Source organism: Carassius auratus, chromosome 9 (assembly GCF_003368295.1).
Source record: "Carassius auratus strain Wakin chromosome 9, ASM336829v1, whole genome shotgun sequence".
In the NCBI taxonomy this organism is placed as follows: Eukaryota; Metazoa; Chordata; class Actinopteri; order Cypriniformes; family Cyprinidae; genus Carassius; species Carassius auratus.
The window spans coordinates 37119709-37133847 of record NC_039251.1 but is presented as its reverse complement, the minus strand read 5'-3'; the positions used below and the strand labels follow the sequence as shown (position 1 = coordinate 37133847).

Sequence of the window (14139 nt, the reverse complement as noted above, 5' to 3'; positions counted from 1 at the left end):
TAAGCAGGTTTGGGCCTGGTTAGTACTTTGATGGGAGACCGCCTTGGGGGGCTCATGACCCCCCAAGTACATATATCTCAAACCTGGGATGGATCGAAAATGATCAAAATGGATGGTGCCACCTGGTGGTCAAAGTGTTATTTACAGAAATTGTCATGTACAAGGCCTAGTTTATTGAAATCCTGATTGTTTTATTATTTTCATAGTTTGAGTTGATGTAGCTGATGAGATTCATATAGTCAAGTGGAAAAGTGTGCAATTGTTACATTTTTGGGCTGAATTAAGAAATATGTGTACACATCATCAAAGACATCAGAGCCGTTCACAGAACTCATTTTTGTGACCACCCAGGGGGTACAGCCAGCGCACGGTGGGGTGTGTTCACAGGACTTCTAGTTGCTCTGATGGGTTTCAAAAGGGATGGGATAGTGTAAAAAAAAAAAAAACAAGCATTCAGAGACTCCAAAATACTTGAAATAGTTTTACAACTTTTATTTTTCACCCAGATTGTGTTTCATTTAAAAGGCAATGCATGGAAACACAAGTAAACAAGATCCGTTTGGTTTAAAGCTCGCTCACCACAATAAGGTACAGATCTACGAGCGAGAACACGAGAGACAAACATTTACTACCATTTGCAAACATTTTGTTAAACATGGAAGCTTACAGACATACAAACATCACAAGGACACGCACACATAAATAACATTAATAATAATCAAAAACACTTAATTAAAAACACAAACTTTTGATTTGTACAGGCCCAAGCCCAATAAAGAACAGGATTATCCAAAGACTCAGGTCACTAATCAACAAATAAAGTGTTTTCTTTGGCAAATTTTTGTTAAACATGAAGCAGACAAAGACATACAAACAACACACGACAAAAACACAGATTATCTGAACATAAACAACCACTTAAGGGTTATGAAAACTGATCGTGTTAGATCAGAACTGATTAAGGCTAAAATGATTGAGGTTAGATTGGCCTTGATATTGAACATAGGCCAGAACATGTTTGTATAAAAAAAAAAAAAATACTACAAAGTGCATTTTAAGAGCAACATAAATAATAATAAAAAACAAACTAAAGTAAAACTGGAAAGTCCATTTTTTGAACTATATAAATAAATAGTTTTTGTTTGTTTGATTGTGTTTCAAAGTGCTTCAAGTACAATCTAACAAACAAACAAGCCTCTTTCTCTCTCCTACAGATGGCACAGGAGAAGTGGCATCACACAGGTACGTTATTTACACAGTTATTTACACAGAACCAGCAGTATGGGTGCTGCCGACACAGGGGGTGGTCCATAGGTGGACGCAGCAGGCCTTGGCTGGAGGTGGGTGGACGCAGCAGGCCTTGGCCGAGTGGAGGAGGACGACGCTGTGGGCTGAACGGGCCAGTTCACAGGAGGCACAGGCTCTGGCTCTTCAACAAATAATCTGGAAATAAAATAAAATACACATGTAATGAGTATTGATATGATGTGTGTGCTATTTGCTTTCCACAGCCAACAGGTGAAACAAAGTGCTTATGACAACTTACCCCCGCATCTCACCACGCCTTTTTCCAGCCTCGTGATGAACATGCTGGTACTGGACCTGAGGCCGGTCTGGGGGTGGGAGGGATGTTGGTAGCGCAGGAGCTTCCGGGAACGGTGCGTCCGACAGCACTTTCAGGTGAGGCGTCACCTTTGGCAGTACCGTCGCCCCGTAGTTGGCCTTTTTCTCCTCCCTGGCAGCGAAGGTCGAGATGGACTTGGCGTTCAAGTTAAGCAGTGGAATGGCGAGACCGCCGAGGATGGGGTCGTCTTGAACTCGGTCTGCAATCCTCTTATACTGTCCCTTCAAAGAAGCCGTGACCTTGCTGGGGGAGGTGAGCTGATTGGCCGGCGCTCGGTTCTTCAGCATCTTGAGGAGGAGGTATCTTGGGATCCAGCCATGTAGGGTCATCAACGGTGCTGGGGGCTTCGGCCACAGACTTTGCTGCCTCTGTACACTGCAGCCTGGCCTCTCCTTGCCGGTACAAAACGATATTGGGGTACTGGTGTTGCTGTTGATGGTTGACCAGCGATGATTTGGTGGTCAAGCTCTTCCTGCAGACATCACAGTCAAAGGTCTCCCTGGCGACGGCATGGATCTTCAGATGCCTCGTCAGGTTGGACTTTTCAGTGAAAGTCTTGTGGCACACGCTGCACCGATGTCTAGGCTTCTCCATGTTTCATCTGGTACAGTAAAACATGAATAAATGAGTAAAACTAAAAGCAGATGAGGGCTTAAATACATGTTTATAGACCCTGCAGCCCTCGTAAAAGTAGTAACCAAAAACAATAGGTTACTGTCGTAACCCCGGTTCTCTGAAACATCGAGTGGAGAGATCCACCTATGGGAAGGGCATCCGTACCTGACCTCTGCAGAAGCATCCAATTGCACCAAGTCTGGCTAGACAGACAGAAGCGCGCAGCCAATGCCAGGTAAGGGCCCGCCCCCTTACCTAGGGGTATAATAATGGCTGCAGCGCTGCTATTCCCCAGTTAAGTATATTCGCTTCTCGTGTGGCAAGCGGGGCAAAGCTGGTGGTTCTCTCCACTCGATGTTTCAGAGAACCGGGGTTACGACAGTAACCTATTGTTCTCTTTCATCATCTCGTGTTCGAGATCCACCTATGGGAGAGAAATGGACAGCTCCCCGATTGCCCAATACACTCACAGTGAGGTTCTGAAAGCCAGAGAAGGACGGTCGCCCCAGAGAGGCGGTGCCTGACACGTTCCCATACTCATGAACCTGCAATACTGATGCACAGTCGTGACTGCTGTGCATATGCAGCACATGAAAAAATGTTAGCGTCACACACATGATAACCAATGTGCATATAAATACACCCAGAAAAAGGAATGTAAAAACATGCTAGTGACAGGGATGTGCATGGCCAGCCGGACCATTCACTCCTTCTTCACCTCTTCCAGCGGGGTTGCAGGGAAGGGCTAAGAGGACCCCACCCCTAAAACCGAATGTGCTACCGAGATGCTGGTGACAACCAGCCAGTAATAACGCACAAAGGTATAAGGAGAAGACCAAATGGCAGCGGAGCAGATGTCCTTTAGTGACGCTCCCTGGTGGGCTGCATTCCCTTTGATTCATAAGCCAAAGCTATAGCATTCACAAGCCAATGTGAGAGGCGTTGCTTAGAAATAGGATTCCCTCCATGAGTGGATGCCCATGAAATAAAGAGCTGGTCGCTCTTCCGGAAAGCACTAGTCCTGTTCATATATGTCCGTAAAGCACGGACGGGACACAGAGCATTTAGCCTCTCATCCTCCGGGGAGGAAAAAGGTGGAGGGTCAAAAGCGGACAGCTCCAACAACTCTGAAGTGAACGCAGGGAAGCACTTCGGCATGAAGGCCGGATTAGGCTTAAGGGAAACCATATCTCCACTAAGAGAAAATTTAGTGCACAAGGGATGAACCGAAAGTGCATGTAGCTCACTGACACGTTTGGCTGATGCCAAGGCCAAGAGCAAAGCTGTCTTGAAGGACAGCAGCTTTAGGGAAATACTTCCAAGAGGTTTAAAAGGATACTGAGACAGAGCCTCCAACACCATGGAGAGGTCCCACTCAAGCACCCTTCATAAATCTGCGGATTAGATGATGTTGCCCGACTGTTGAGCCCTCTAAGCCCACATGAAAGGCCGAAATCGCAGCCAAGTAGACCTTAATTGTGGAAAAAGACCTGCCTTTTTCCAAGAGGTCTTGGAGGAAACACAAAATATCAGGAACTGAGCACTGATAAGATGTGAGACCACGCCCATCAAACCACCCTTCGAACACTTGCCACTTACTGCCATACAAGAATCGCATAGACATGGCCCTGGCATTCTGTATAGTAGCAATCACACGCGGCGAAAGCCCCAGAGCGCTTAGGATCGTCCTCTCACGGGCCACGCCCAAAGAGCCACCCTGTCCGGGTGTGGGTGATAAATCTCCCCGTTCGCTTGGGACAAAAGATCTGTGCGGGGGGGGAGGCGCCTCGGCTCAGCATATAACAGAGGGATTATCTCCGCCAGCCATGGTGCTTTGGGCCACCTGGGTGCTATCAGAATGAGAGACAGGCCCTGCTCTCTCACCCTGGCCAGTGTAGGAATTATCAGGCACAGGGGAGGAAAGGCATACAGCAGCACTCTGGGCCACGGGTGGGCCAGTGCATCTACCCCGAGGGGTGCGTCCACGTCCTTTAGCGAGAAGAACATAGGACAATGGTAGTTTTCGCGCGAGGCGAATAGATCTACGGTTGCCTGTCCAAATCTCATCCATAACATATCCACTATCTGCGGGTGAAGGCGCCAATCTCCGTAGATTGGGTTTCCCCTTGATAGAAGATCCGCGCCTCTGTTTAGAAGGCCGGGAACATGAGTCGCGCGTAACAACAGGAAAACCCATCCGCTCCACACTAGAAGCTTGTAAGCTAGAGCGTGAAGTTTCGACGAGCGCACGCCGCCCTGACGGTTGATATAAGCCACTGTCGTGGTATTGTCGCAGCGTACGAGCACATGATGTCCCTGCAGGCGAGGCAGAAAATGATTCAGAGCTTTCCATACGGCCATAAGCTCTAAATAATTTATGTGCGCTGAACGTAGTCTGCTCGGCCACAGACCGTTCACCATTCTGCCCTCCTGGGTGGCGCCCCAGCCTGTTAAGGACGCATCTGTCGTCACAACTTTCCGCATCATAACTGTCCCCAGAGGGGTTCCCTGTGCATAAAAGTCTGTGCTCTTCCAGTGGCACAAGGCTGCCGAGCAGGCGCGCGTCACTATTACAGAGCGGCAAAGATCGCGCGTCGGGCTGAAATGTAGTAACAAAACCCATTTCATGAACGCTGTCATTCTCAGAAGTCCCAGCGGTACAACCTGGATTGATGAAGCCATAAGACCCTGCAGCCTGAGGCATGTGCGATATTGTACTTTCGCCCCCTCTCTGAACTGCGACAGACAGTTCATTAGAGAGAGAACGCACTCTTGAGAGAGACGTGCTCGCATGGAGACTGAGTTCAACTCCAAACCCAGGAAAATGACATTATGACTGGGTGTAAAATTGCTCTTGCTCACATTCACTCTGAACCCAAGAGATGTGATGTGCGTGAGCACACGGCAGGTGTCCTGCAACACTTTCTCTTTCGATTCGGCTATGATTAGCCAATCGTCTATGTATGTCAGAATCCTCATACCTGACATTCTCATGGGTGCTAAACCCGCCTCCGCACACAGACAGAAACACCGGGGGCTTAGACTGAGCCCAAACGGCAGAACTGTGAATTCGTAACATGTGCCTTGGTAGGCGAAACGAAGAAACGTCCTGTGTGGCGGATAAATGCTTATATGGAAGAAAGCATCTTTCAGGTCGACCGATGTGAACCAGTCGTTCTGTTTTATGGCACGGGCGAGCGAGCCATGAGTCAGCATTCTGAAATTGTATTTCCTCAAATGTTTGTTTAACACACGAAGGTCCAGAATAGGGCGGAGAGCGCCGTCCTTTTTTGGGACCAGGGAATAACGAGAATAAAATCGTTAGAGTGGGGGGCACCATCTGAATCGCTCCCTTGTTTAGGAGGGAGGATATTTCCTCTTTCAGAATGTGTGAGGCGTTCTCTTCTGTGTGTGAAGAGAGAACGCCGTTGAAATGCGGAGGTTTCATTGAAAACTGCAGTCTGAATCCCTGCAATATAGTACGCATCACCCACTCGGGAGCCGAAACAGTTTGCCAAGCCCATTCGTGATTCGCAAGTGTTCCCACCCGAGCTGCAGCGGGGCTGTGTAAGCCCAGCTGGTTTATTTGTGATGCAATGGCGCCATCTAGTGGACACACCAGGGGCAACATGCAGGGGTTCAGACAGATTTCCTCTCTCCGCGGGGAGATGGACTCTCTCTGTGAAGAGAGATTCTCTCTCCGTAACGAATTCATTTGATTCGTTTGTTTTAATGTGTTTTTTGTTTTTCTGTGTGTTTTGTGTTGGGGAAACACTGGGGCCGAAGCCTTTATTGGTTGGGTGAGGGGAACAGAGTGTATGCGGTGTGGTGACACTGCTTTTGCACTTTTCCTCACAACAGACCCCCTGAACGTGAGGGGGGAACACACACCGTTCATTAAACACATGGGCTGGGCAGCCTCGAACGGAGAGGAATCGATCCATCCGCGGGAGACCCTGCGTCTTTTGAACGGGGGTCCTGGGACAGGGAGAGAGTCCGAAGGGCTCGTGGCCCATGAATGCGGACTCGATGCCTCCATCAATCGAACATAAGGCAGGCCGCTTACATTTCGAGTCGATGGGGGTAGGGTTAGATGGTCCTCCAGCCGCGGCCTTTCCCCTTAGGAAGACATAACTTGAAGGCCTCGTCCTCCTTCTTTTTGTCGTCACACCGTTGTTGCATCAATGCGACGGCGGGGCCGAAGAGAGCCCGATCGGGCTCCATCGACGCGCCCGCGATGCGCCGCTTCTCACTGTCAGGAAGGCCTGACAGGTTAAGCCAGAGCGCGCGCTCTCCCACCACAGAAAACGCCATAGAGCGCCCGCAGGCTTGGACGGCCTGCCGAGCATTACGAAGGACGAGGTCGTTCACCGTGAGGATCTCCTTCCACAAGTGTAGAGAAGGAGTTCGCTTTTTTAGCTGTTGCCCTAATTCGTCCAAAATCTCCGCCTGGTAAGCGGAGAGGAGAGACGAGACGGTCAGGGCCCTGACTGCCAAGGCCGAGGACTTGTATGCGGCCTGGTGAACTGAGGCAGAAAAAAGGTCCAGCTTGTTGGGCAAGACCGGCTTAGGGGGAGCGAGCAGCCCGCCCTGAGCGGGGTTAAGGTGCCTGGCGATGGAAGGCTCGATAGCGGGGGGGTCGCCCATACCATGAGCTGCCATATCCTTTACTTCAAGGCCCGAAAGGCCGTGTTTGAAGTCGAGCGGTTCGCTCCAGTTGTGCCTCATATGCTTAGCGCACGCTGGAAGGACGGGGAATAGTTGTTTCCCCGGACCGGGAGGATATCCCAACACTTTTCCCTCGTAAATATCCCTCTCCTGGTCGGTGGCGCTCTGTGGAGCCGGCCACTCAATGTTGAGGCGAGCGGCCGCTCGCTCACACACTTCCAGGAGGATGGACTGAGGCAGGGCTGCGTGGCCGCTAGCCTGGGGAACGCCAAAGGGCGGGATGGCATCCTCGTCCTCTGAGACCCCGAGAAGGGCCGCATCATCCTCATCGCCGGAACCGGCCGGTTCGTCGGCGAGCATGAGGTTGCCCGCAAAGATGTCCTCTTCAGGGAATGCGGGATTGGGCTGGTCAGCCCAAACAAGTGAGGAGGTGCCCCGGGAGTCCCCCGGTAGTGCGTCGTCGTCACCGTGTCCCAGATCTGAGTCAGTAAAACCGAGCTCGGAGCACTGGGTCGCTGCAACCTTAAGACGGCGTCGTAAAACATTTTTGGGCAGCATAAGGCAATGACTGCAATTTTCCACGTTCTCCAAGGCTTCTTGAGCGTGTTTAAGGCCCAAGCAAACCACGCAGAACGGGTGAAGGTCCTTAGCAGCGATGAGTGCTCCACACGCGGCCGGGCAGGCCCGTGATAGGCTATTCCCCGAAGAAGCGTTATGTATAGAAAGCAACATACCGGAGAAGAAATCGGAAAAATCCGTGGCGGGCAGCCGTAGGAGCAGGTGAAAACGACGAGAGCGCGGCGGCCCTGAATGCAGAACACAGCAGAAAAAGCTGAGAAGACGACAGTCACGTCTGGCGGAGGCTGATCAATTGATATGTCCTCCTGAAGACATGAAGGTGAGCATCGTAATCCAACCGAACTGTGTCAATGCAGAGATCGCGAGAAGCGAATGTCAACTGGGGAATAGCAGCGCTGCAGCCATTATTATACCCCTAGGTAAGGGGGCGGGCCCTTACCTGGCATTGGCTGCGCGCTTCTGTCTGTCTAGCCAGACTTGGTGCAATTGGATGCTTCTGCAGAGGTCAGGTACGGATGCCCTTCCCATAGGTGGATCTCGAACACGAGATGATGAAAGAGAACAGCCCATTCATTCATCACTTGTTTTTAGCATGCAAATCGCGGTTGACATGTTTACACTTCTAAAGCATATTTACACATCGAATTTCAACTCCACACTGCTGTAAGACTATCTATATGGTCTTAAGAAGTGAGCGAGTGTCTGATCACGTTTTTAAAGAATTTCCAGAGATCGTCAGGTCATTACAGCGGCGATTGGTAGCTCATTCATTCATTTTCAATGCATTTAGCATGCTAATCGCGATTGATATTCTAACACACCTAAAGCATATTTAAGCTTTACATTTCGAGTCCACACAGTAGTAGTACATTATTCAACGTCTCAACATGTAAAATCAATAGTCTGGTCCCATTTTAAATGCATTTCAGAGAGATAAAACCTAGCTATTTTAATGTAAACAAGCGGAGCTAAAAAGTTAGTGTCAGTACGGCGCTGACGAGATATTACCATGTAAAACCTTGAATATCAGCCAAATTATCACAAAATATATGGAGTTTCATTCATTACTTGGCACATAATTATACCAAACGTACCTGATAGTAAAGAAAACAGTCCAATCGATCATCAATGGCCGCCAGTATTTTTAAAACAGCTCATACAGCTAGATGACGTTTACCGATCCTCGCTCAATGATTGGTCTGTTGAGCACTGAGCTCTGCTCAGCATTGCTCAACCATTGGCTGATCGCTGCTCAGCTCTGCTCAACCATTGGACGGCTGACGATCGCTTAGGTACTTGGAGGAGAATTCGCCTGCAGGTGCTGTAAGCTTTTTGGAAATTTTTCACTTAGTATATAATAATTTTGCCAAAATATAGAGTCAATGCCCGATCTCTGAATATCAGCAGGTTTGGGCCTGGTTAGTACATGGATGGAAGACTGCCTGGGAATACCAGGTGCTTTAAACTTTTTGGAAAATTTCACAAATTATATAATAATCTTGCAAAAAAAAAAAAAAGAGTCAATGCCCGATCTCTAAATATTAGCAGGTTTGGGCCTGGTTAGTACATGGATGGGAGACTGCCTGGGAATACCAGGTGCTTGAAACTTTTTGGAAAATTTCACAAATTACATAATAATCTTGCAAAAAAAAAAAAAGAGTCAATGCCCGATCTCTGAATATTAGCAGGTTTGGGCCTGGTTAGTACATGGATGGGAGACTGCATGGGAATACCAGGTGCTTTAAACTTTTTGGAAAATTTCCCAAATTATATAATAATCTTGCAAAAAAAAAAATGTCAATGCTCAGTATTTGAATTTTAGCAGGTATTGGCCTGGTTAGTAATTGGATGGGAGACCCCTTGGTAATACCAGTTGCTTTAAGCTTTTTGGAAATTTTTACTAATTATATAATAATCTTAAAAAAAAAGAGACAATGCCCAATATTTGATTCTTAGCAGGTATGGACCTGTTTAGTGCTTGGATGGGAGACCGCCTCGGAATACCAGGTGCTGTAAGCTTTTGGGTTTCCTTCCCTACTTATATAATGCACTGGCGATTATAGTGGCTGACCTTTAAATAGCCCTCTCATTGCAGCCTCCTTTGCTTATGGCCATACCAACCTGGCTATGCCTAAACTCGTCTGATCTTGGAAGCTAAGCAGGTTTGGGCCTGGTTAGTACTTGGATGGGAGACCGCCTGGGAATACTAGGTGCTGTAAGCTTCTGGGTTTCCTTCCCTACTTATATAATGCACTGGTGATTATAGTGGCTGATCTTTAATAGCCCTCTCTTTGCAGCCTCCTTCGCTTACGTCCATACCTACCTGGCTATGCCTGAACTTCTCTGATCTCAGAAGCTAAGCAGGTTTGGGCCCGGTTAGTACTTTTGGAATTTTTCAGTAATTATCTAATAGTTGTGCATAAAAAAAAAGAAAAAAAAAGTAAATGCCCTGTCTTAGAAAACAGAAGTAGGACTTTTGGAAATTTTCACTAATTGTCTAATAATCTTTCAAAAAACAAAAAAGAGTCAATGCCCAATCTCAGAATCTAAGCAGGTTTGGGCCAGGTTAGTACTTTGGATTTTTTCAGTAATTATCTAATAATTTTGCAAAAAATAAATAAAAAAATAATTAAAAAAAAAAGAGTCAATGCCCTATCTCAGAATCTAAGCAGGTTTGGGCCAGGTTAGTACTTTTGGATTTTTTTCAGTAATTATCTAATAATTTAGCAAAAAAATAATAATAATAATATTTAAAAAAAATAAAGAGTTAATGCCCAATCCCAGAATCTAAGCAGGTATGGGCCAGGTTAGTACTTTGGGAATTTTTCAGTAATTATCTAATAATTTTGCAAAAAAAAAAAAGAAAATAAAGAGTCAATGCCCGACCTCAGAATCTAAGCAGATTTGGGCCAGGTTAGTACTTGGATGGGAGACCAGGTTGGGAGACCAGGTGCTGTAAGCTTTTGGGTTTCCTTCCCTACTTATGTAATGCACTGGCAATTATAGTGGCTGATCTTTAAATAGCCCTCTCTTTGCAACCTCCTTCACTTACGGCCATACCAACCTGAGGGCGCTAGGAGTGCAACAGGAAGTAAGTTGGCAGTAGTAGGAAGAGAGAGGCTCTTCCATTTTGTAGTTTGGTTTAGTTTTATTAGTTTGTTTGTTTTTTTGGTTTGTGTTGAGTTTATATTAGTTAGTGTTTTTTTTAACCCCAAACAGTTTATACTGTTTGGGGTTTCATGTAACAAAATGATGTATTTAATGGACAAAGGACACGGACTGGCAAATGGACATGAGATGGGGATCAGAGAATCTGGATATGTTGCAGACGAGATGGAAAGGAATATGAATGAAGGGATTGCTGAAAGCAGGAATGAAACATGGCCAAAGGTGGTTTCAAGGAGAAAACAAGATGGAAAAACCAATGGACAAGACAGAAAAACAGAACTACAAACTAGTGATGTGTCGTTCGGGAACGAATCATTCTTTTTGAACAAATCTTTTAGGTGAACGAATCGTTCTCATTCACGTAATCCACTGACTCATATTTCTCGTTCAGTTCCCCCCTCCACAGCAGCGCGGCGCTATTAGTTGCGCATGCGCAGCTCGGTGAACCGATCGAAACTAAAATTTTCCGCGTTCTCCAAGACTTCTTGAGCGTGTTTAAGGCCCAAGCAAACCATGCAGAACGGGTGAAGGTCCTTAGCAGCGATGAGTGCTCCACACGCGGCCGGGCAGGCCCGTGATAGGCTATTCCCCGAAGAAGCGTTATGTATAGAAAGCAACATACCGGAGAAGAAATCGGAAAAATCCGTGGCGGGCAGCCGTGGGAGCAGGTGAAAACGACGAGAGCGCGGCGGCCCTGAATGCAGAACACAGCAGAAAAAGCTGAGAAGACGACAGTCACGTCTGGCGGAGGCTGATCAATTGATATGTCCTCCTGAAGACACGAAGGTGAGCATCGTAATCCAACCGAACTGTGTCAATGCAGAGATCGCGAGAAGCGAATGTCAACTGGGGAATAGCAGCGCTGCAGCCATTATTATACCCCTAGGTAAGGGGGCGGGCCCTTACCTGGCATTGGCTGCGCGCTTCTGTCTGTCTAGCCAGACTTGGTGCAATTGGATGCTTCTGCAGAGGTCAGGTACGGATGCCCTTCCCATAGGTGGATCTCGAACACGAGATGATGAAAGAGAACAGCCCATTCATTCATCACTTGTTTTTAGCATGCAAATCGCGGTTGACATGTTTACACTTCTAAAGCATATTTACACATCGAATTTCAACTCCACACTGCTGTAAGACTATCTATATGGTCTTAAGAAGTGAGCGAGTGTCTGATCACGTTTTTAAAGAATTTCCAGAGATCGTCAGGTCATTACAGCGGCGATTGGTAGCTCATTCATTCATTTTCAATGCATTTAGCATGCTAATCGCGATTGATATTCTAACACACCTAAAGCATATTTAAGCTTTACATTTCGAGTCCACACAGTAGTAGTACATTCTTCAACGTCTCAACATGTAAAATCAATAGTCTGGTCCCATTTTAAACGCATTTCAGAGAGATAAAACCTAGCTATTTTAATGTAAACAAGCGGAGCTAAAAAGTTAGTGTCAGTACGGCGCTGACGAGATATTACCATGTAAAACCTTGAATATCAGCCAAATTATCACAAAATATATGGAGTTTCATTCATTACTTGGCACATAATTATACCAAATGTACCTGATAGTAAAGAAAACAGTCCAATCGATCATCAATGGCCGCCAGTATTTTTAAAACAGCTCATACAGCTAGATGACGTTTACCGATCCTCGCTCAATGATTGGTCTGTTGAGCACTGAGCTCTGCTCAGCATTGCTCAACCATTGGCTGATCGCTGCTCAGCTCTGCTCAACCATTGGACGGCTGACGATCGCTTAGGTACTTGGAGGAGAATTCGCCTGCAGGTGCTGTAAGCTTTTTGGAAATTTTTCACTTAGTATATAATAATTTTGCCAAAATATAGAGTCAATGCCCGATCTCTGAATATCAGCAGGTTTGGGCCTGGTTAGTACATGGATGGAAGACTGCCTGGGAATACCAGGTGCTTTAAACTTTTTGGAAAATTTCACAAATTATATAATAATCTTGCAAAAAAAAAAAAAGAGTCAATGCCCGATCTCTAAATATTAGCAGGTTTGGGCCTGGTTAGTACATGGATGGGAGACTGCCTGGGAATACCAGGTGCTTGAAACTTTTTGGAAAATTTCACAAATTACATAATAATCTTGCAAAAAAAAAAAAGAGTCAATGCCCGATCTCTGAATATTAGCAGGTTTGGGCCTGGTTAGTACATGGATGGGAGACTGCATGGGAATACCAGGTGCTTTAAACTTTTTGGAAAATTTCCCAAATTATATATTAATCTTGCAAAAAAAAAAATGTCAATGCCCAGTATTTGAATTTTAGCAGGTATTGGCCTGGTTAGTAATTGGATGGGAGACCCCTTGGTAATACCAGTTGCTTTAAGCTTTTTGGAAATTTTTACTAATTATATAATAATCTTAAAAAAAAAGAGACAATGCCCAATATTTGAATCTTAGCAGGTATGGACCTGTTTAGTGCTTGGATGGGAGACCGCCTCGGAATACCAGGTGCTGTGAGCTTTTGGGTTTCCTTCCCTACTTATATAATGCACTGGCGATTATAGTGGCTGACCTTTAAATAGCCCTCTCATTGCAGCCTCCTTTGCTTATGGCCATACCAACCTGGCTATGCCTAAACTCGTCTGATCTTGGAAGCTAAGCAGGTTTGGGCCTGGTTAGTACTTGGATGGGAGACCGCCTGGGAATACTAGGTGCTGTAAGCTTCTGGGTTTGCTTCCCTACTTATATAATGCACTGGTGATTATAGTGGCTGATCTTTAATAGCCCTCTCTTTGCAGCCTCCTTCGCTTACGTCCTTACCAACCTGGCTATGCCTGAACTTGTCTGATCTCAGAAGCTAAGCAGGTTTGGGCCTGGTTAGTACTTTTGGAATTTTTCAGTAATTATCTAATAGTTGTGCATAAAAAAAAAGAAAAAAAAAGTAAATGCCCTGTCTTAGAAAACAGAAGTAGGACTTTTGGAAATTTTCACTAATTGTCTAATAATCTTTCAAAAAACAAAAAAGAGTCAATGCCCAATCTCAGAATCTAAGCAGGTTTGGGCCAGGTTAGTACTTTTGGATTTTTTCAGTAATTATCTAATAATTTTGCAAAAAATAAATAAAAAAATAATTTAAAAAAAAGAGTCAATGCCCTATCTCAGAATCTAAGCAGGTTTGGGCCAGGTTAGTACTTTTGGATTTTTTTCAGTAATTATCTAATAATTTTGCAAAAAAAATAATAATAATAATATTTAAAAAAAAAAAAGAGTTAATGCCCAATCCCAGAATCTAAGCAGGTATGGGCCAGGTTAGTACTTTGGGAATTTTTCAGTAATTATCTAATAATTTTGCAAAAAAAAAAAAAAATAAAGAGTCAATGCCCGACCTCAGAATCTAAGCAGATTTGGGCCAGGTTAGTACTTGGATGGGAGACCAGGTTGGGAGACCAGGTGCTGTAAGCTTTTGGGTTTCCTTCCCTACTTATGTAATGCACTGGCGATTATAGTGGCTGATCTTTAAA

At 45.8% G+C, this 14139-nt stretch overlaps 2 non-coding genes and 1 pseudogene across 2 annotated transcripts; 2 read left to right on the top strand and 1 right to left on the bottom strand.

Moving 5' to 3' along the window:
* Positions 1–2235: 2235 nt before the first annotated feature.
* On the bottom strand, positions 2236–4315 carry LOC113108097 (uncharacterized; annotated as a pseudogene).
* A 5274-nt stretch (positions 4316–9589) lies between these two features.
* On the top strand, positions 9590–9708 carry LOC113109415 (5S ribosomal RNA). Its single transcript, XR_003292980.1, has one exon. It is a non-coding gene; the product is annotated as a 5S ribosomal RNA (ribosomal RNA).
* A 3514-nt stretch (positions 9709–13222) lies between these two features.
* LOC113109414 (5S ribosomal RNA) lies at positions 13223–13341 on the top strand. The gene has a single exon (XR_003292979.1). It is a non-coding gene; the product is annotated as a 5S ribosomal RNA (ribosomal RNA).
* The last annotated feature ends 798 nt before the right edge of the window (positions 13342–14139 follow it).